The sequence below is a fragment of the Mchenga conophoros genome, linkage group LG15 (assembly GCF_057382185.1).
Source record: "Mchenga conophoros isolate Kocher_MC1m ecotype Shallow Benthic linkage group LG15, M_conophoros_male_GT1.1, whole genome shotgun sequence".
Lineage (NCBI taxonomy): Eukaryota > Metazoa > Chordata > Actinopteri > Cichliformes > Cichlidae > Mchenga > Mchenga conophoros.
In genome coordinates, this window is record NC_140540.1 from 24,998,910 (window position 1) to 25,022,925 (window position 24,016).

Here is a 24,016-nt window from a genome sequence, read left to right on the forward strand (position 1 = left end):
GCTTGAAGGTTTGCTTTGGACACCTACGACATTAACAGGATCATTGTATTTGCAGCTCAGCCTCAAATTCCAGCTGTGTGCACAACAAAGACATTAGCAAGTGATGAAAGCATGACAACAAAATAAAGGCAGTGAAATATTAACCATGATGGATTACCCAGCTCACCTTTCAGAATTTCAACCACTGCAAAGATGATTTTCATAGTATTCAAACTAACTGGCAGCAATGCAGCAGCTGCCTGGAAAGTCCAAACCACTAACTGTATATAAAAGATGATCATGGCCACCAGACTACAGATCACCCAGTGGCTTGTCGAACGACATTTGGAAGGCTTCTCAAGTTTGACGTTTTGGCCGTCATATAGCGGACGCCTTCAGTGATGCACAGCATTGGTGATACAATAACAACAGGTGACTCATATAAATATTTACTCATCATCTAAGCTTTAGATGTCCAAATGTTTCTGCAGCAGGCTGTAAAAATGTTCATTTCTGCTGAAAGTTGAACATTTTAACATGAGAGTCTATGGGAATTGGCTTTGGGAGCCAACCTCTAGTGGCCATTATAGGAACTGCAGCTGAGTTGAGTTGGTGAGAACTAAGGTTCATATCTTCATCATATTGGTTTCATATTGCAATCATGCAAACATCCCAAAGAGCATCATGTCACATTCTCACATATGCGGCTTGCATTACCCTGTATTTGACAATGATTGGTTTGTAGGTGGAACTGTGCAAATGATGTTGCTCAGTCATCGATTAGACAATCACCAATTGAATGAACCAAGAAAAACGATTCACATTCCTCTCAGGACTTTTTACATGACTCATGAGAAAAAGAAAAACAAGATATAATACAATGAATTAACAATTTAGAAAGGTTTAAACACTTTTTCAAACAGTTTGTTTTTTGTGACCCTCGTAGACAATGAGGACATTTAAGTATCCTTAGTAGGAGGAAGAAGTCACATTCATGCCTCAATTTATGAAACTGCATCCTGTAACGAGGTTTCTTAAACCCATTAATGGAAAGATCTTGGAGAAGCTCGCGGCTCTTCAACGGTAAATCGATACACCTGATGACCAGTGATGGTCCATCCATATTAAGTGACCATATTAAGTTAACTTTAAAAAACAGTTTAAAAAAATATTCCCATTCCAAAATGTTATGGGACAATCTCATTGGCTTACAGAGTGATGATGTCACAAGGACAAAAGGGGAGTGAGACGCAGCATTTTTAGTTGATTTGTTCACAGCAGTTGTGTTCGCAGCCTTCAAACGTTTGACCAAAGATACATTTGGAAACCTTCTCAGAGTCGCTGTGTACAGACTATGTATCCACAAAAACGCCAACTAAGCAAAAAAGATTACGCTGCCTGAGGTGATACATTTCTCCAAGAGAAGAAGCAAAGCTTGATGAAGCGCTGGGAAAAAAATAAAGAAATCCTCCAACAGAAGGAAGAACAGGACAAAATGCAGAGAGAAATGGAGCGCAAATTCAAAGGCGTGGAGGGAGAAAACAAAGTGCTGAAAGTCAGGCTTGATCAAACACTGTGAAACAATGAAGAGCTTCTTCAAGAAAAAGAGCAACAGAAGAAAAGACAGGAAGAAGAAGAATTTATTCTCCAGGACTTTGAGAGGAAAAACCTACAACTGCAACAATTCTGTGATGAAATGAAGGACAAAACAACTGAACTGAAAGGAGAAAAGGAGAAAAGGAAAAACTGGAAAAACAATGTTCAGAGATGCAGCGTAGGATCAACGGAACAGCGAGAAACAACTCAGAGCTCATTAAGGGGATGTTGTTGAACTTCAGTGACTTCAAGCGTGAAAACACAGAAATGCAGGCACAAAAGCAACAACAAGAGAAAGTAAATGAAGACCTGCAGCGTACGCTTCAAGAAATCCAAAGAAGAAATGAGCAGTTAGAAGACATGCACAACAAAGCACAAGAGAGAAGTACAGACATGCACAAGATGACTCTAATGCACGAGGCAACATCCAAAGAACTGAGATAAAAGCTTGAAGACACACAAGCAACATTAGAAGATGTGCAGCAAATATACCAGAAACCCGAGAAGCAAAATGCTGAAACAACTGATGAGTTGAAAATCCTCATCCTGGAGAAAAAAGCGCTTGTGGAAAAGTGCCTGAAAAAAAGCTTCCACTTGTTCCAGAGGAGGGACATCCCCCCGCAGCCTGGTTCTGCCAGATGTTTCCGCCCGTTAAAAGGCAGTTTTTCCTCCCCACTGTCGCCCAGTGCTTGCTCAGAGGGGATTGTTGGGGTTTTCTCTCCTTTACCCTGTTTTTTTATTTACTTGTTTCTTTAACTTTTGGTTCTTACTTTGTTTTACCTTGTGTTACCTTGAGTGAGGTGGATGGACTAGCAAAGTGGTGTGAGGCAAATCACCTCTCCATGAACATCAGTAAAACAAAGGAGATGGTGATTGACTTTAGAAAACAGAGAGGTGAGAAAACTCACACCCCAATTCAGATCTATGGAACCCCTGTGGAGAGAGTCTCCAACTTCAAATACCTCGGTGTCCACATCAACGAGGACCTCACTTGGAGTACACACACGGACTTCCTCATCAGTAAAGGCAGACAGCGCCTCTATCACCTGAGGCGTCTAAAGAGGTTTAAGATCTCCAAGAATATACAGAGGAGATTCTACACTGGTGTCATTGAGAGCATCCTGTGCAACAACATCATGGTGTGGTACGGGAACTGCACAGTACAGCAACAGAAAGCCCTGCAGAGGGTTGTGCGCACAGCTGAACGCACTATGGGAACATCTCTACCAGCACTGCAGGACATCTATGCTGAAAGGTGTAGATCCAGGGCCATCAGGATCATTAGGGATTCTAGCCATCCCGCCCACAAACTGTTCAGGCCACTGAGGTCAGGGAAGCGCCTCTGTAGCCTGAAAACAAGAACAGAAAGGTTCAGGAGGAGTTTTTACCCACAAACTGTGAGACTCCTCAACCAAAACACAAACCGGACAACATGATGGACAATCTCACACACAGTACATAATTTGCACTTTACCTTTCTTCTCTGAACCTTATCCGTACCTTATTATATACATCTGTACTATGTAAATATGTATATTTTTATAGTTTTCTCATTCAAATCATTACAGTGCAATATCTTGCACATCATGGATATATATTTATAAGCACAAACATATGGACTTTTACATTGTTTTTTTTATATATTTTTTTACTTTTAACTTTTGTTTCTTTTCCTTTTTTTTTCTTAGCTTATGTAAAATCCTTTTTAGCATGTTTGCACAGTCGGGGGGAGTACTTTTTTAGCCAGAAAAAACATTTCACTGTATGTTGTACCAGCTATAACTACATGTGACAAATAAATAAAGAATTGAATTGAATTGAATTCTTTATTTACTTGTTTGTTGAACTTTTTTTCAACTTACTTAACAAAATAATAAACCAATTGAATTGATCTTTTCAGTATTTTTCATCTTATCTTTATATAATTTTTCCAAAACAATTTCAAACAATCAGATCTGTCTTTTATTTTCTTGTTGAAACCTCATAAATGGTGAACTAGGTGAAAGCTTTTCTGCTCTTTGCAGTGAGACAACAGAAATGCAATGATGGCAGAAAAAAGTCACACTTTGATGAGCCACAATTTAAGCTTTACTGCTGCACTGAATACTGAGTTTCGTTCTTTGTGTATTTTCGATGGGGGAAAGCTTTGGAGAGCCGGACCTTCCCATGTCTGAGCAAATCTCCTCTACGACCAAAGCCAGGTTAAACTATTGTGCTCACTGTGAAAGTGAAAAGTAGCTTCGGCATCACATCACAGGAAGATAAATGCAGTCACCTGGCTGTGACTTCTACCTTCATTCATACGCATAATAAAAAAAAAAAAACAAGTTACAACCAATTGAATCTGAATGAGGCCAAAGTTCATGATGTCTGGATGAAAGCAGGTCGTGACTAAGCCAAAGAGAATCCTGGCAGGCCAGAAGTAGCAACCACGTTACCGATACCCGTTATTAATAGTTGTTTCAGGGTAGATGCCAAAATTTCCCATGTGTCAAAACCACAGAGCTGAAAAGAAAAGGCTCAACCAGGGGGTCAAAATCTAAAGCCAAGACAAGCTCATCTCAGTAGCTGGAGGTCCAGGTGTCAGATGGAGAACATTTCGACAAGTTCAGGGAAAGAATCTGATCTTAAATCCATTCAGATTATATCCGCTGCCCCAAATCTGGATTTAATCAACATATCATGGATTCCAAACTACAAATATGGTGTCACTCCACATTAAAAAGTGTGCCTTGAATCCGGAGTCAGTCCGTATGATTTATTCTTCTTCTACCCTTCATCTGGAGTTAGTTTATATCATAAAATTAAATACTGAATTTGGATTAAAAATGAAGAGTTCAACACTCAGAATGTGCAGTCAATCCATATGATGAATTCTGATGTGATTCTGGAGTCAGTTCATAGGATGAATTCTCTATCGTCAATCTGGAGTTAATCTATATCACAAGTTCTTTAATCTGAATCTAAAGCTGGTTCATTTACACGTGACTGAAGCATGTAGCTCATGTTTAAGAAAGCAAACAGCAGTTCACAGTTTTAACAGTTACTCTTATGTCTGTCGTTGAGAGTAAAACAACTATTGCACCACAAGACCATAAAAACAAGCTAAATTCTAGTTATGCTAGTAAGAAGTTGAGATAATAAAATTCAAATTCGAAGGATATATTCTTTTAACCTGTAGAGTTTTATTTTGTTAAATGCTTATTCTGCCAGTCTGCATTGAAAAACTGTCCCAGGAGGAACTGCTTGAGCAGCGTTGATGGTACTGTACATAGACACAACATTAAAACACCAACACAATCTCTCCCACTTTTTCCTATTTTAGTTCAGATATGACACTAAATGCCCAATACAAGTGTGTCCTGACTCACAAAGGATCCACAGGCAGATCACCACCAAGAAAAACACATTATTTCTAATTTTTGTGTACTCTTGGCAACAAACAGACCAAAATTTAACCAATAGCATAAAATCGTTGGAAGTCAGAAAGTTTTTGTCCACAAGGTTTAATTTCAATCATAACTCTGAAACCTGCACTGATATCAAGCTCACAGGACAATGAAGCTCCTGGGACATGTTGCTGACGTTCAGCAGGCCTTTCACTGGAAGCGGCGCGTACGGCGTCTGTAAGCAGAGATGCTCTGTTTACAGGTCATGTTGTTTTCATTTCTGTTGCTACATGTCACATCAAAGACTTTTGCAGGCTTCTGATGGACTCTCACTCGTCAGATACCGACACACTGTTGCACCGAGTCCCAGATAAGTAAAGCCATCCCTATAAACAGTTTACCTCCCCAGAAGGAGCTCTGAGTCATGATTTCACTGTGACCTTATCAGCATCACATCCTGATGAAGCACCGATGAAAAGTCTACTCAAAGAGTTTTCCATCACTGAACGTCTTCAGCACAGAAAAACAGATTTATTTCTCGAGTATTATTAGAAACCTCTTCCTCTTTAATGTCGCCTGCAGTGTGTCGTCCACCATCTGTAACTTTCCAGAACTGGTGATCTCACTTCCACATACAGGGAGTGCAGAATTATTAGGCAAGTTGTATTTTTGAGGAATAATTTTATTATTGAACAACAACCAAAAAAACTCATTAATATCAAAGCTGAATGTTTTTGGAAGTAGTTTTTAGTTTTAGCTATTTTAGGGGGATATCTGTGTGTGCAGGTGACTATTACTGTGCATAATTATTAGGCAACTTAACAAAAAACAAATATATACCCATTTCAATTATTTATTTTTACCAGTGAAACCAATATAACATCTCCACATTCACAAATATACATTTCTGACATTCAAAAACAAATCAGCGACCAATATAGCCACCTTTCTTTGCAAGGACACTCAAAAGCCTGCCATCCATGGATTCTGTCAGTGTTTTGATCTGTTCACCATCAACATTGCGTGCAGCAGCAACCACAGCCTCCCAGACACTGTTCAGAGAGGTGTACTGTTTTCCCTCCTTGTAAATCTCACATTTGATGATGGACCACAGGTTCTCAATGGGGTTCAGATCAGGTGAACAAGGAGGCCATGTCATTAGTTTTTCTTCTTTTATACCCTTTCTTGCCAGCCACGCTGTGGAGTACTTGGACGCGTGTGATGGAGCATTGTACTGCATGAAAATCGTGTTTTTCTTGAAGGATGCAGACTTCTTCCTGTACCACTGCTTGAAGAAGGTGTCTTCCAGAAACTGGCAGTAGGACTGGGAGTTGAGCTTGACTCCATCCTCAACCCGAAAAGGCCCCACAAGCTCATCTTTGATGATACCAGCCCAAACCAGTACTCCACCTCCACCTTGCTGGCGTCTGAGTCGGACTGAAGCTCTCTGCCCTTTACCAGTCTGGCCCATCAAGACTCACTCTCATTTCATCAGTCCATAAAACCTTAGAAAAACCAGTCTTGAGATATTTCTTGGCCCAGTCTTGACGTTTCAGCTTGTGTGTCTTGTTCAGTGGTGGTCGTCTTTCAGCCTTTCTTACCTTGGCCATGTCTCTGAGTATTGCACACCTTGTGCTTTTGGGCACTCCAGTGATGTTGCAGCTCTGAAATATGGCCAAACTGGTGGCAAGTGGCATCTTGGCAGCTGCACGCTTGACTTTTCTCAGTTCATGGGCAGTTATTTTGCGCCTTGGTTTTTCCACACACTTCTTGCGACCCTGTTGACTATTTTGAATGAAACGCTTGATTGTTCGATGATCACGCTTCAGAAGCTTTGCAATTTTGAGACTGCTGCATCCCTCTGCAAGATATCTCACTATTTTTGACTTTTCTGAGCCTGTCAAGTCCTTCTTTTGACCCATTTTGCCAAAGGAAAGGACGTTGCCTAATAATTATGCACACCTGATATAGGGTGTTGATGTCATTAGACCACACCCCTTCTCATTACAGAGATGCACATCACCTAATATGCTTAATTGGTAGTAGGCTTTCGAGCCTATACAGCTTGGAGTAAGACAACATGCATGAAGAGGATGATGTGGACAAAATACTCATTTGCCTAATAATTCTGCACTCCCTGTACACTTCACAGAGCAGTCATTCAGAGAGGGGCGAGGCACGGTGCTTGATTAAAGCTCCTCATTTTCTTACGTTATCAGTGTCTCCCATTCCACCCTTTTTTCAACAGAATTATATTCTGGTTATAAAAACATTTCATTTCTTTCACATGTGGCCCTGCATGAAGTCATGAACGACTGCACAACACCTCTGACATGTAAGCAGACATGCATAAGTTTACTAGAGCTTTACTAAAGCATAGGGCCAAGGATGTACTCTAATGGAAGCAACCACTTCGATGAGAAAGTCCTCCACAATACACTACAAACGTAAATAAATCAGACAAAACTGGGTCCTGAATAAACAGTGTTTCCGATTTTCAGTCCTCTGTTGTGAGCCATATTTCTGGACACATGATGAGTCTAAGATGTTCTCTGATTTACAAGACGGTGTGGATAAAACCTCTGACAGCTGTGGACTGACACATGAGACTGTGTGGATGAGTGGAAGCACGGTGCTTAAGAAGATTGTCCAATAATGACAAGGTCACAGCATTGACCCTGTGATCGACAACTGTTTCCAAAGCATTTTAATAACCCTACATTTAATGTAAAAGTCCAGATTTAAAACCTTTTGTGTCACATAAGAACCCCAAACATGAAGTCAGGTAGGAGACACTCACTAATGTTGCCGACAGGGGTTAGCGTGGGATAGCTTGGAAAAAGGCACTAACTCGTGTGCATTGAAAAATTGAAGTTTTTAAGTCTGTTGATGCTGCACGAATGCAGCGCTCTCTGATCGGGGGCAGGTGTAACTTAATCTGAGGCCTGATATGTCACTCATGTGCTATGCAGCCCGCTAACAGTGTAAATACAGCTAATGGGCGTCCTTGCAGCAGTCTCAGCTGTTTGTTTGGTGAAACTTAAAGAGGTATTTTTAGGGTGTCCCCACTCATGTCCAGGGTCCAACGAGGGGAGACTCTGGGGCTATCACTTTATGAGCCATCAGCAATCTCAGAGATGCCTGAACCTCAACTTCGCTTCACAGCTGCAGCTCTCGCACACATCCACAACAGCATTTGTTGTAAACAAAGTGCCCGTTAATCGGGCGAGCTTGAAGCGCCTCCAAGTTAGCAGAGGTCACATTTGGATGAAAACACCAGAGCAGTTAGCAAACAGCCACCGGCTCGGGTTTCATATTGTAAAGATGTGTCCGGGAGTAAATATAGATCATACTGACAACTTCATGTGGTCTCTTGTTCATTAAATGGATTAGAAACAAACACCACAAGTGCTGTCATGCAAACACAAACCTGACAAAGTTGGGAGACTATGATTTACAAATGATTTGCAAATCTCAGAAACCAAAAAGACCATAGAAAACATATCAAATGTTTAAATGTACCATTTTGAAAAAAATTTTTAGAATTTAGAATTTTAAGGCAGCAACACATCTCAAAAAAGTTTCCAACTGTGCAGCATCCCGTCTTATTTTAACATTAGACTGTAAACCTCTGTGAGCTGAGGAGAGTAGCTGTGGACTTTAACAGAGGAACGTTGTCCTGTTCTGGTCTGAGGAGGATTCTAGCTGCTCAGCAGTCCTGTTTCTGCTTTGTCCTGTTGTGGGTTTCATGATGCTCCAGATGTTCTCAGCTGGTTGAAGGTCTGGACTACCTGCAGACCAACTCAGCACCCGGACTTTTCTCTTACAAAGCCGTGCCGCTGGAATAGATGCAGTCTGTGGTTTGGCATCATCCTGCTGTAATATGCAGGCCTCCCTAAAATCGCACATCATCTGGATAGGAGCATGTGTTGCTCTAAAACCAGTATATACCTCTCAGCATTGATCCACCCCCACCATAGCATCAGAGATGCAGGATTTTGAACTGCGCACTGATAACGAGGAGGATGATCCCTCTACTCTTTAGTTTGGAGGACCTGGTGTCTTTTTTGGGATCCTCTTGGGATCCTCTTTGCCTCAGTCCATTTTAACAAGCTTTGGTCCACAGGAACCGGCGCTGTTTCTCCATCACAGTCACAGTCAGTCTGGCTTCTTCACTGCATGATGGAGCTTTAACCTGCGTGTGTGTGAGCACCACACTGAGCAGTTCTCAGACGGTGATTCCTGAAGTGTTCCTGAGCCTGTGCACTGATCTCCTTCCAGAGTCATGTTTTTAATGCAGCGCTGCCTGAGGACCAAAGATCATGAATATCTATTATTGATTCTCAGTCTTGTTCTTCATGCACAGAGCTTTAACCCGCCCTAACCCCCACCAACTGCAGTTTTCTTGGCTGATTCCGAAAACACTTTTTTTAGATTTTGAATTAGTTTATGGACAGTGCATCTGCATATATGTTGGTCATTAGGCAAATGTACTGAAACCTGCAGTCAGCTGAGACTGAAGAAGCCACTTGGATGGATGATGAAATGTTCCTCCCACTGAAAACGTGACATCCAGATGAACTGAATCAACTTTCTGGGATTTCCTCACCTGGATGATGGAGCATGCATCAAGACTCTACTGGACAGGAGTGAAGCTGTTTTTGTGTGAACACTGCGTAAAATGTTTATGTGTAATATTTAAGTTTCCTTCTTTTCCACTCTAGCTCTAATTTTGGTTTCTTTAGTTTTGTGTGTGTTGCAGGGTGGATTAAGAATATAACAGTAACGACAAGAACAAGTTTGTTTATGTGTGAAGCAGAGAGTATAATTTTTTCTTAGCTAAACTTCAAGGATAGATTAATAATTCCAAATGCTGATGAACCAGGAAGTCACATGAATCTTTTTGTGAAAAATTTGAATGCAGTCTTTCAAAGGCTGTTTGACCTGTTTGTGAAGCTCAGACTGCTGAACATAATATTTGAGTAGCTAATAATCACAGAGGTGACTGCTGATATTTCATCAGAAGCTAACTTTCTCGTCCACTGGCAGCAGTAGCCGTTGCCTCACAGATCTCTCACCACTTGCTCTGTTTTACGAGCTCAGCTGTGAAGAAATAATCCTGCGAAAAGTCCGTGGCTTCCTGCCAGCTGAGCTCACAAACCTCTGGATTCCCAATAAAACTCCATCCTTTACTATGTGGGATTCGGCTCATACTGAAGAGGCAAAGAAGTGTTTATTTGTGTAAGGCCTATCAATAATGCAAGGCCATTCACAGCACTTTATACAAGACATAAAAAGGATCACGGGGGTGTCATTAAAAGATGTATGGTTCTGGTCTCCTTTATAGAGAAAGATAAGTTATGATGAAATGAACACTGGAGCAGTATCATAAAAATCACTGAGGTGAGCTGCAGTTCCTCTGATGTCCACTAGAGGCTGGCCAGACAGGGAGTCGGTCTTCACAGACGATATGTTAAAATGTCCAACTATACAAATAAACACGTGAATGTGAATTATTGTGTGACTCATCCAGGGAAGGTTTTAAATTAGAGGTGTGTAATTTGAGAGACGATGTGACAACGATCCACACAGAGAGTTTTTCTGCAACACAGCGTTAACGTCACAGAAACCACGCAGACATTAAGTGTTTTACTAACATTACTAAAACAATATATCACACATGGGGTGATGTTATAGTATAACTTTGTATTACTTTTATTTGTTTTGTAATATTGTTATAATGGGGTCTTACCTGTTCATGTTAGTCTTACATGATCTGACATGTTTACTGAAAATTTCCTGAAAATTTTATTACTATTATTTTTGTTTTTGTTTTGACTCCCGCTGTTTTTATCCATTTGTTCATTTTACCCAGTGTGGTAAAGCCTTCGTTCTCTTGTATCTCTCTTGACCCCCTTTTCCATTAGTACCAACTTGGATCGACTCGCCATGTCAACAGCGTAATAAATGACTCGCCCTTTGTTACTTTGTCTGCGTGTGAGCCCTGGATTTGTTTCCTGTCCATCACACTTAATGACACAAAATTTGCTTGTAGGGTCTCAAAAATGATTGCAGTGTTGGTGGTGCATTAAAGGTAGTCATTAATATTTTAATGAAGTTCTTTGATTTCATTCTTCTCTTAGCATTGAAATGTTAACGACTGACGTCACAGTGGCTATGTCCACCTCTTATACACAGTCTGTGGTATGAACCCACTTTTCCCTGTGGGTAAAATTTCCTGCACTGCAGACTTGGCTCATGTTAGCCAGTCAAGTCGGGTGGGGTCACATGCACTCAAATGACCTCACAGTAACTCTGCTCCAATCAAAGTGCACTTTCTCTAATTTGCTGTCACGCATACAAAAATCCCCACATAAATTGACCGTGTAACACAAAAATCAAAGCACTAACTCAGCGTGTCATTCTCCGCTTCAGTCCATGGAAAATCACTGAGCAAGGCAGGCTGGGATAAAATGCTTGACTAATATCAGCCCATCAAGCTCTTGTGCTTATAATAGTGACACTTACAGTTGGTTTCAGCGCTGCTGCAGGCTCATATTACCTCCTTATTACCAGGCAGTCAAAGCCACATCAGAAATAGAACAATTATAAGCAGCACTCGACAGCCAGCACGTGCCCTTACAACCACATCCTTAATGCTGTTTCTATACCTTCCACATATCTGCTTAAATTAGCAACTTTCTTGCTTTGACCTTGTCCTGAAGTCACAGATATGACAAGCAAACGAGCAGCCAAGGTGAACTCATCTTAATGTTCATGGTTTTTGACACAGCCATTATTCAGCCTTAGTTCACTTTATTAATCAGCATCCATCATTTTAATCAGTGGGTGATTTTAAAAAATAATCTGTTGGACAAACTCTGATAAGGTATTCTTGAGATGCCATATGGATGAATCTGATAGCATGAAGGGTCATTTTTTTACACTTAACACAGCAAATAAAAGACACAATAATCCAAACCTGCTCCAACATGGGAACAGCTATTCATGGATAACTTGGACTATGACAGAATACATGCACATCTGGGCAGTTCACTGAGGACACAGATGTTGCTGTTATGAAGGAACATTAATTCACTATGAATGCAAACTGTATCCTTACTTAATTTAAATTACAAGAATTTGTAGGTTTTTATAACGTTTTAAAGATTATTTTATTAACTGCTCACTGAGGAGTATAGCTTCATACACTTGTTTTATTTAATAATTTATACCTGGTTTTTCTAAGTTCAGACACGTTTGCATTTGCAAAGACAAAGACGCTTTGCAAATCTCAGCTTGCATAAAGTGAATCTTAAGTGTGTGGCTATACTGTCAAGTTCAGGTGACTGATCCTTCTTAAAACAGCACACTCAACCAGTGTGAGTAAAACTTATCTATATTTTTTCTTACGTAAGTATTTCAGTGTTTGAGTCGGTATAAAAAGAAAGATATTTGTTACCTGTTTTACTTGTTTTTATTGAAAGTATACTTATTTTCATACTTCAAGCCTGAAAAATTATTAACCAATGTTTCCTACACTTCTAAATTCCTACATAGACCCAGAGAATCCTACACAAATCTGCAGAAAAGGAGACACGTAAATTAACATATCTTCTTCTGCATCCTTTTCCTCTTATACATTTACTTTATGTAGTATTCATGTAGTATTTATGTAGTATATGTGATTTTACTGAATGTTGTGCTGCACACAGATGCATGTGTTCTTATTGTCTTGCCGTCTGTGAATTGTGGGACAAATAACATACAAACAGATGAGGGAAAAGTAATTTTGTCTAAAGTATGCACTGTAAATACTGAAAGGCTGACCTTTGGTTTCATCCCAGAATGACTAAATAGATTATGAAATAAGGTGTGTAAACAGACAGCTCAGCCCAAATACACTGAATATATTCACTGTTTTTGTGTGTTATTGAACAAAATATGGCCTTTTTAAATCACTAAATCTATCCTACCCTCATTTTTCCAGCTGAAAAATAAAGGAAATGTTCAGTTTTTACACCCAGCAGAACAGAGTAAAAGGTAATGTTTCTTAGATCGTCATGTTTTATCCATCCTCTCCATCGCTGCCTGCTGCCTTACATGGAGTCTTAAGGCCGCTCTGGTAAGTGAGCAGCAGAGCCACAAAGAAGCTGCTACAAAAATAGAAATCGTAAATGCAGCCCAGTTTAACCTGCTCGCTCCAGCCTGCTCACCCATCTAGGTGAGGCAGGAGCCACAGGCATCCTCTGCACACGCCTTCCTTTGGCTTTAGTAATTCATCCATTCATTTACAGCCGACAGCCCTCATCGGCAGTTCGGTTATCACAGAGCATCCATGACTTACTTTTATCTTTTATTCAGGAGTCAGGAGAAGAAGCATACTGTGTATTATGGAATATTATGAAAGCAAAGGAAGGATTTCACTAACATGTCTGCACAAGGTATATTCTACACCTGAAGACTGACTGTGGCTTAAATGTTTGTATCTGTAACTTTCACTGATGTAAACTCTACATGACGCAGACGTGTTCCTGAATCAAATCCAATATGTAAATTATTTTTTTCTATTTTCATTTTTTGTAAAAAGATCATGAAATGTTGTTTGCTCTCTGAGCAACAGAAACTCCAAACATGCGATTATCCTTGGGTTTTGAGCTTTGTTGAGTTTGTGGGTTTTGTAAATGTTTTTTTAATTTGTTTCTGGGTCCTTGGGTTTCTTTTCTTATTCATGACTGTGTCCTTTACATTGTTACGTTTGGTTTGCCTAGTTTACTCTTTCTGTCTCTCTGGTATTAGTTTGACATTGAAGTTGTCCGCATTTTCTCTCTGTTAAATTCTTGTTCCTGTTATGACATTATTAGTTTCCTGTTTGACTTTGATAGCTCTTTCTCACTGGTATCTTGTGTTTAGTATTAATTCATCTCCCGTATCACTGTCTTGATTGTTGTCACTGGTGACTTATCATCCAGCTGTTTCCAGTCTGTCTCTGGATCTATGTTTTGGGGCTTTCTTTGTTTTTTAACTCTGCTTTGCGTTTGGGTAAAAAAATGTCCTACATGCTATCCAGTCGTTAAGTGATGACGTGACAAATCCTACTTCCGGGTCTAAAGTAGTCTGCGTTTAATATGGCTTTTGTGTTGTTAACATGTTTAATGTTTTGTATTTTCTTCTATTTAGTCTCAAAAAGCTCCTAAAACAGTCAGTGATCACTGTTGACCTCTCTCTAATCATTTATTTAAGCTCAGTTTTTAAAACCTTAGGATGTAACTACAGCCCAGCCCATGCAGCAGTATATGAATGACTAACCTCGTATTGTGGATGGATTATCTCAGTTGTTCTCCTGGCTGAAGTTTGGTCTTTTTACAGCATCCTGCCATGCGATTACATTTGTTCCTGACCACCGACAACACTCACGTTAACTTTTATCGAGTGGGAAAAAAGTTAGCTTTTTATATTATGCTAACATAGCTGTGTCGCTAGCGGTCATGTAGCACATCATTACTAGGGTTGCCAACTCCCTGAAAAATAAATAAGGGACACCTCGTGGCCAGGCCCAGTTGTCTTCACCCTTCCCAGTGTGGTGAATTTTCTAGCTCTTTTTTTGTGTGTGAAATTATTTTTTTAACCATTTGACTTGAATTTGATTTAAGTAGATGTGTATTCTTTGTGATATGAACACATGTGAAACAAATGATCATTTAGCCATTTATTTTTAGCTCAAAATGACAACATTAACACAATAAAACAGGTCTCCTTCTTAAACAGAAGCCTGTCATGCTTAACTTTTGAGAATATAAGTAAATCTTTCTTTAAAAGAACTCTGTCCTGCTTAACTTAAAATAATAGAAAACAATAGAAAGAAAAACATTCTTGTAACAGTGCACATTTAGTGCATTTAGTACAATTGGCTTAATGCTAATCAGCTGCTCCTGTTTGTAAACCCGCTTGTTCCCATGATTACGCATCATAACTCATCATCATTATTCATCTATGTATTACTTTTATGTATTAGTCATCTATTTGTTGTAATCATCTATCCTTACAGTTGTTTATTACACAAAATAAATTATATTATCACACTTCTGGCCACATAGCACTGATATTCACTGCACATGCCCATATTAACTTTTTCCAGCCAGGTGTTTTCCTTTTCCCATTTTTCCCTTTCTCTGAACAAACATTGCTGCTCTAATGCTGGGCTCACACTGTGCGGTTTTAGGCCCATTTTGAGCCGATTTTTGAGTGATCGGACCGATTTTGGCCTTCATCGTGCATCGTGTAGTATACGTGGGGTAACGAGAAGTGATTAACACCTCACGACCAACTCCCGATCATCAATCGCTCGTGAGGGTCTCACCACAGCCGCTCACACTGCTCGCGCGCAAACACGTAAACGTTGGTGTAAAAGATGGAGCAGCACGGCTGTGCAGCGTGTGATCTGGACACAAGCGATGGAGGCACACAACCGTGAAAATAGTTGGATTTACATTGCTGCTCAGTCACAGCTGCCCGATCAATGTTTTTCATTAGCAATTTAGCAAAGTTGATGGTGGTGGTGTGTGTGTCTGTGTGAGTGTAATGCTGGGCTTACACTGTGCGATTTTTGGCCCATTTTGAGCCGATTTTTGAGTCGTGCGACCGTTTTGGCGATCGGCCCGATTTTGGCCTTCATCGTGCGTCGTGTATCGTGTAGTATACGTGGGGTAATGAGACGCGATTAACACCTCACGACCAGCTCCCGATCATCAATCGCTTGGTCGGGAGGGTGTCACCGCAGTTTGTCACACTGCTCACGCGCAAACACAAATGTCGGCGAAAAAGACGCCGCAACACGGCTGTGCAGCGTGTGATCTGGACACAAGCGATGGAGGTACAACTTGTAGAACTTTGGAAAGCTCATCCGAGCCTTTTCGATGTGGCCTCAGAAATTATCACGACACAACAACCGTGAAAATAGTTGGATCTACACTGCTGCTCAATCACAGCTGCCCGATCAATGTTTTTCATTAGCAATTTAGCAAAGTTGATGGTGGTGGTGTGCGTGTCTGTGTGAGTGAAAGACTGAGAGAGAGAGCGCGACAGATTCTCTGTTATAACCTTCATGTTATGGAGGCACAGTGTGAGCACTCAGGTCGCATCAGAGCATCGGGCGGTATAGTGTGAGACCCTGCATCGTGACCTACCAACTTCTAACCCCTGCGAGTCAATCGTGCAGTTTGAGCAGGAGCTGAATAACGTGACTGAAAAAATCGCACAGTGTTTGCCCAGCTTTAGGTTTACTGTCGTCCGAGACTTGCACCGCAGTGTCGGCGTTTGTTTCCCTGTTGGCCATGCTTCTTGTTGTGGTCATCTGTTGTCTTCCGGTATTTTCTCCGTAAGCGACCTTTCCTTGACCAATGAGATGAGCGGTAATCTGAATTGTCATACTCGTAAGTGTGCTGTCAGCTCATTGGTCACAAAGCAGGAGAGGGGCTGGGAATTATGTTTTCAAACAAAGCGTTAATTCCATTAAAAGTTATAGACTACTTTTGATTCTCACTGTATTACGGGACAAAGTGCGTCCCTTATTAGCTCAATACGGGACGTGTACTTTTGTTTCGAAATACGGGACGATTCCGTATTTTAAGGGACGGTTGGCAACCCTAATCATTACATACCAGCTAGCCAAACTTCAGTAACCCTACAAACGTCACTGCTGTTTAGTTTCCTGTCTTCATTTATGCTGGAAGTGATAACAGAGCTGTACGTTTTAATTTGTTTCCAAAACCCCGCAGTCAGGACATGCTATATTGTATTTAGATAGAAGCTAGCGAGCTAACTCCCTGCTAACTTCTAACTCCGTTAAATATCATAAATTCCGTTTTCATGGATGCCTGGATGTTAAACTCAATTGTTACACCTGGTAGAGCAGAACGCTGATCATTTTATTAAAGATGAAAGACTAGACAGTTTTTCAACTCTCAGTAATGCCATAGTGATCATTTGATATATGGACCTGCAACGGAGTTTAGACCCAGACACGGCTAGTGACGTCAGACTTAACGACCGGATAGCATATAACATGATGTGTAAACATGGTAAAAGGATTTACCATGTAAAAAAAATGTATACGTTATTCAATGAGTAAACAGACACGCTGGCCCAAAGGACTCCAGGACCAGGAGCTCTAAGCTGGTCTGTACCTCGTATTTTTTTAATGTAAACGTAAATTACTCAAGATTTTATGTAGTTATTAACATAGCATAAACTGTACTTTCACTCCCCAAACTTCCTTCCTTCCAATTACTATATAATGTGCTACTGCTTTATAACGGCAAAGCTTTGTAACATCAGCTGATAAAGGTGAGGAAGAATTGAAATTCTATTAACAACATGTCCAAGTGAAATCACGTAACCTTAGATAATTACGGTGGCCTTGCAAAGAGTCAGTTGTGAAATTAACAGACTATCGTTCTGATCATCTTCTGAGTTGAAGCAGCAGTTCATGAAAGGAGGAAATGATTGCACTGAACATAATCAAGGTAGTTATTCTTTTTAAACATATTTGTCAGAACCCTTTAATTATCATTAAAATGTTATGGTTTTTGGACAGCAGATTAGATTAAAAAAATATTTTGTTACCTAACAAATCTTCTCAGTCAGTTTCACTTTCCTCCTCCTCTTTTCCTCCTCTCTGGGAGCTTTCTGCTCAAGCTTAAATAGCTGAGATGCTCTCAGCTTCATGGAGAATTTAGTTTGTTTGCTGTAGTTTCACCATAAATGATCATACTGAAATCTAATCTCTTGTTGCTTCTACCATAAAACTCCTAAATTAGGAGGTTTTAACCATCCAAACCCTGGTGCATTCTCGGACCTCGTCAGTCATCGAGGCTAAAATTCTTCGGGTTTATATGGGGCAGGTTTCCTCCCAGGAGTTTGTGCGTGAGCTCTAATCAGTGGTGACCAGTCCAGAGAGCTGACATCATCCCAACATGCAGTAGGCCAGCAGCCAAGTCCCACATGCCTTTTAAATGGACTGAGTATGAAGTCACTTGACTCATAAACTCTGAGAGGAGGAGGAGGGGGAGGGTGCGGGTGAAGTGAGAGCGAGGCAGGATATCACGAGGGTTTGAACGCTGCTCATTTTACGTCGCTTTAAATTTTTACAAGCCGTTTAGCTCCTGAGCGTTGACCAATCTCAAGTGGTTGGCGGTCAGCCCACCACATGCATGACTCGAGAAATGAGTCATGAGAGAGGAATAAGTTTGGACCGTATCATAAGACTCCCACCGCATCACAAACAGCCATACTGACTAAAGGGGACAGAGATTTATTAAGTATGCGTAAGGCTTCTCACATCAATGAAGAAGATCTACATTTAAATAGAAAATCTGGGATAGGAGAACCTGAATAACTAAATCAACATTTAATGAGAGCCTTGAATTACTGATACCTGTTATCAGCCGGCTGAATGGCTGTTATCAGTCGTTATCAGTCTTTTGCCAGCATGTGGCTTCTTCAGCCAACGAGGAGGCCGTTATCACTTCATTCACTGGTAAGTGCAGAGCATAGAGTTACACACCATGGCTCATCCACTGGTTAGTGAAGTCCTGTTGTGAGCTTAAGCTGACGTTTCTTGCATCATTTTGTGTTTATTTTGAAACCATATGTGATGAACAGCAGTCCATCTCACTGTGAAACCCTTGACAATGAGCACAACCACAGTAATCCTCCAGTTTAACTTGAATAAAGACCCTTATTTACAAAAATAACCTCGTGTTTTATTCAGAAGCCTGGAAACTAGCAGGAAAGTGTTTACTGAGGTAAATATGAGGGAGCACTGGGTCATTTTCCCACAGACTTCCACGATTTAAGCAGAAGTTTTTTATGGAAGTACTGGAGTCACCTCCTACTGGCCCCTAGAAAGAATGAAGATTTCAGTTGTTTGCAAATTAGTTTCAGACCCAGAAGTTACATCCATCTTTGTATGTTGCAGATCACACTGCTGTGTTACAGCATGTATAGAAAACCAATGCCCTGTGGATGAGAATGGACTGGGTTTTCCAGTACCATCCAAGTGGGAGGAAACCCTGGAGACAAACTATCTCATCTGGCCTGAGAATGGGTGGATGGGTGCATGGATGGATCGATGGATCTTTTAACTTATTTTAGGGTTCTCACCAGTTTTCTTTGGTTCTGCTGTTTTTAGGACTAATCTATTGAAGCAATCACTGTGTAAGGTGAATGAGGGGAACAAACTTGCTGGATTTCAGCACCCAAAGGAGTGTCAAAGAGGGGGATTTTACAGTGTGACAACCTGGGTCATAAGGAAGCCTTTGCAGTAAATATTAAGGTTCAGATCACACATCAAATGCATCAAACAGACAAAGTCTCAGTCCAGATATTGGAGGACATTATGTCCCTACTTCAGGGTTTCTGAAAGAGTAAAAATAAATATGATTCAAACTTGGATAAGAGTGCAGTATGTCTACCTTGTAATATGATGGCAAATTCAAGGCTGAGCTCAGACAGCTTGCCACAACATCAACATCCCATCTTTCCCAGCGTGATCCATCTTGATGTTATCAGCTGTTTGATATGCCCTCCTCATTGCTACAGAAAAGTGTAGCCAAACAAATGCAGTGCTCGCCTCTGCTCCCTGTTATGCTGTCATGGGAACAGCAGTTGTTGTTATGAAACCAAACATGACGGCGGACGCTGGTCCCACACAGATTAGTGAGCTGAATTAGCAGAATGATCTCATAGTTCCTGTCTTATCAGTTGGCCTTGGGTTGCAAATGGAAGATACGGTCACACTGTTACAAGCTGAAGCTGAGAATTTAAAGGCTAATGTGACCAGAATCTGCAACGGTTTTAGAAATCAGTTATAGTTTTTCCTCATTTTTTTTTCTTGAATCCAAATTCAAGTCAAACATTTGATCAAGTTTTCACAACCACCAGGAGGGTATTTTAAAACAGCCAAAAAGAAATGAGGGATTAATCTTTTGCTTTAATTGTGTTTGCTTTGGATCTGCAAAGCGATTTTCACCTCTGATGTCCACCTATAAATGTACTGGAAACATTGGAGCTATTCCTAGAAGCAAATCTTTTCCATTATCTACGTTTGCTGAGTCAAACTTGGAAACATCAAGTTTTATTCACTTCACTTATCCAGATAACGGAGTAATCCTACCCTATGGCACGGAGCCCAGGCAGTAAGGATTTTGGGTACAAGTTTCTGATCTATCAAAGGATTATAATGGAGAATTACAAGATCTAATAATGCTTAGGGACTGATTAATTCCTCACAACTACAAGACATTAATAAGAAACACTAAATTTGTCATTTTCAGCTCTTTAAATCATTAAGGAGATACCTATAATCGACTGTTTGACCAGTTCTGGAAAATACTCAATTTATAAACTTCTTATTAACATATACAACTACTTTATTTGTCATTCAGCTGCATTTATAAATGTTTCGCACTGCTTAGAAACATAGCTTCATGCAAACTCTCACATCCCACCTCGTCGTCAGTGTATCAGTCCATGTTTGCTTGTGGTGTACCTCAAAACTCTTTTAGGTTTTTTTTTACCTCTTGGTGAAATCTTCCAGAAGCATCAAATGTATGTACCACTGTTATGTAAGGAACTAAGATCTATTTTGCAACACAAAGCACAATAACCCTGAAGCAGAAGTCAAAAACGTGATTTCTCAAAACTTTTTTCTGACTAGTTACTTTTTGATTTTGCACCAGATTATGACTGAGGAATCTCAGAAGAACCACCCCTTCTGAAAACCAAAGATTCCAGTTATTGGGAAATTAAAAGGAAAGAGACACAGAAGATGATGAAATGACACAATAAGAAGAAACTCTTGAGTTGTGAAAGCTGGGTTGAGATGAGATCTTTTTTATGAATTGCATGGTTCGAATGTTTGTTGGGCTCCTGGTCATCATCAGCGCTGTGTTCACAAACCGTTACACCCAAACACATCCGCTCTTTCATCATAACAGTTTAGAGGAGACATATGTTGACCCATTTAATATCCTGTTAGGATTTGAAACAACTGGTGCAAATCAAACATCTGGATCGCCACCAAACTCTAATCAGTGGTTTCATGTTGCAGATTATGTTTGATAATTTTGAAAAATAACGTGCTGACGGACGGGTCAAGCAAACAATTTCCACATTCAAAAATTTAATTATGCTGCTTTTTATTCCCATCCGTTGGTTTTTGTTTGTTTTTTTGTTGTTGTTTTTTGCTGCCTGTATGCACACTTTTTAAAATAGCTAGCAAAGCAAAGGGAAGGTCCCAGGAGATCTGGGCAGGGTCGGAGTATGCTGAGTACAACAACAGAGAGGAGGTCGAGTTAAAGACCTTCTCTGTTTAATGTTCAGCTCTGAAACACATAAAAGCGGGAACATTTTTAAATAGAAGAAGAGACGTCTGATGTATAGTTCAATCCTCAAAGCAAAATCAGAACCAAAGCAAAACCATGAAATTAATCCAAAGGAAACATGTGAAGGTTTGTAGCCTGTGTCAGGTCCGGCTGTGCCCGAGGAGTCCAGTGCACAAAGATTAAGGAGTAAAGGAACAATATATAAGCTTCTTATATAGTGCACATCGGTCCAGATTTCACAAATATGCAGACTTCATCTGATAATACATGATTAAAATATTTTCAGATGGTTTCCAATCTTCATTTTTTTATGTGCAGAAACAAAATGTTAAAATACAGTACAATGTAAGATTTTAAAATGAAGGAATTTTTTGTATTCATTTTTTACTTTTTTCTGTTTTTTAATTTTGTTTTACCTGGAATTTTTTTTAGGGTTATTTTTATTTTATTTTTTTACATTTTTGTTAGCCACCAGAAAGAGTAAGATGAGCACCTTTTTCTTTCTGTTGTTAAGGTTTTACTAAACAAATACATTTTTGAGATTAAAACTCTCTTTTACGACAGTGTCCTGGGTCCAGGCAGTTCCACATAACCCACCATGTTTTATGCTACTGTGGGTTTATTCCTAAGAAGGTGCTACAGAAAATCTGTTTTCTTCCATTCAACCATTTTTCAAAACTGTTCATCCAGCTTGTCCTGGGTCTGCTCCGGGAGTAGGCCCCGGGTCAGACCCAGGACACGCTGGAGAGATTATATCTCTCGGCTGGCCTGGGAACGCCTTGGGGTTCCCCCAGATAACCTGGAGGAGGTGGCTGGGGAGAGGGAGGTCTGGGCCTCTCTGCTTAGGCTGCTGCCCCTTGGATAAAGCGAACGAAGATGGATGGATGGATGTTCATCCAGCTTAGAGTCATTGAGGGTCATCTGTCAGCGCAAGGCTAACACAGACAAAACGTTCACACCAGCAACAAATTTAGAATCACTGGTTAAAATAATGCGTACGTCTTTGGACTGTGGGAGGAAGCACCCATAGCACCCGTGTGTGTGCAGAAAGAACACTAACTCCACACAGCTGACTGAGCACTTTTGGCCACTCCCTTATTTTCCAAGGGGTCGCCACAGGGATGGATCCACATTACACCAATACAGGACTGCCCTTCCTTCCTCCCTCTATCCTGGTTTGATACTGCCACGTGTCCCGTGGTTTCTTTCTCCCACCAACTTATGTTCACTACTACACTACGGTATTGCGAAAATGCATCTTTTTCTCTCTGTTTTGACCTTCCGTCCACACTGAGACGCCGTTTTTTGTAAAGGAAAACGCAGCGTTTTGAAAACGCTCTCCAAAACGGATACATTTGAAAACGCCGTTTTCACTTCGCAGTGTGGACAGCGAACCTGGAGCCTTTTCGAAAACGATGACATTGACGGAGGGCATTATACAGCAGTTGTTTTGTTTGCTCTCAATTTTGACAGCCCTATTAAATATTAATATCTCTTTGTACATGCTCCAGATAGCTTTTCTTCAAATTCTTTAATTCTCACTTGCTTTTCCAACTTTGTACTTTTGTGTTACTCGCAGCAACAACTCCACCTCATTGTAAGTCCATTTAAAAAACTCGGTGCTTTTCCTCAACATTTTACCGCAATGTTTCAAAGAGCCGGAAAGTAAATAAACGGCAGACAGAAATGAGGCAGGTCGAATCGTCTTGCATTGCACGCATGCGCATGACTGGAGCGTAAGCGTTTTCAGCCGTTTCAATGTCCGAGAACGCTTACACAAACTCCTAAACACAAACTTAACAATGTAGTGTGTGCTGTACAGTGTAGCGAGGAATGCCCAGACCTCTACATTGGAGAGACCAAACAGCCACTTCACAAACGCATGGTACAACATAGAAGAGCCACCTCCACAGGACAAGACTCAGCTGTCCATCTGCATCTTAAGGACAAAGGTCACAAGAAGCAATTTATGTCCACAGTGAGCGACTATCTTTGAACAGAGGTGGTGGCTTAAGACACCAACTGTCTGCCATCTATAATACAGTTTTGAGATCCCTTCCCAGACGCCTTAACCCCCACATCCCGGGCCATCTGACCTCAGGAAATCACATGATAGGGTGGGGCTAGGTTTCACCATGAGCTCACCCGAAACCTTGGCTGATTGTGACCTACTCATGTGATTAGGTAGAGGATCATTAGGGGATTGATTGTCCCTCTCGATGGGATACTCCCACAGGGCTTAAATCTGGGACTCTCCACCATTTGACCCTAGAACAGAAGAAGCTTCTTGGATGAGAGGTGAAACGTCTTCAAGCCACTTAAAGAAGTCCAGACGCTTTTCTTTCCAAGCTCCTTAGACTACGATGACCTGGATGACTGAGAGCCTTCACAGACATCTGCTGTTTTGTGCTCTAGTTTTGGAAATTAAAATTCCAGGATTTTCTCTCAATGTCATCCGGATGCGCTGGTGTGTTGTGTATGTACAGTTTTTTCCCTTTTTGTTTCACAAACCAACATGGAGGTGTTACACTACTGGGTCTGTGTAATTCTGGGTTAAGTTATATTATTTGATTTGTTGTTTTTCATGGGTTTGGTTCTCTTTAATTTTTTTTATGTGTGTTATATTTATAATTCCTAGTTTCTAGTTTTCTGTCTCTATGCCTTCCC

General features: G+C 40.6%; 1 protein-coding gene across 7 annotated transcripts in view; it reads right to left on the minus strand.

Annotated features, from left to right (window-relative positions):
• The window catches only part of filip1b (filamin A interacting protein 1b), a 55,424-nt gene that overhangs the window by 24,814 nt on the left and 6,594 nt on the right, over positions 1 to 24,016 (minus strand). The gene's annotated exons all lie outside the window — the stretch shown is intronic.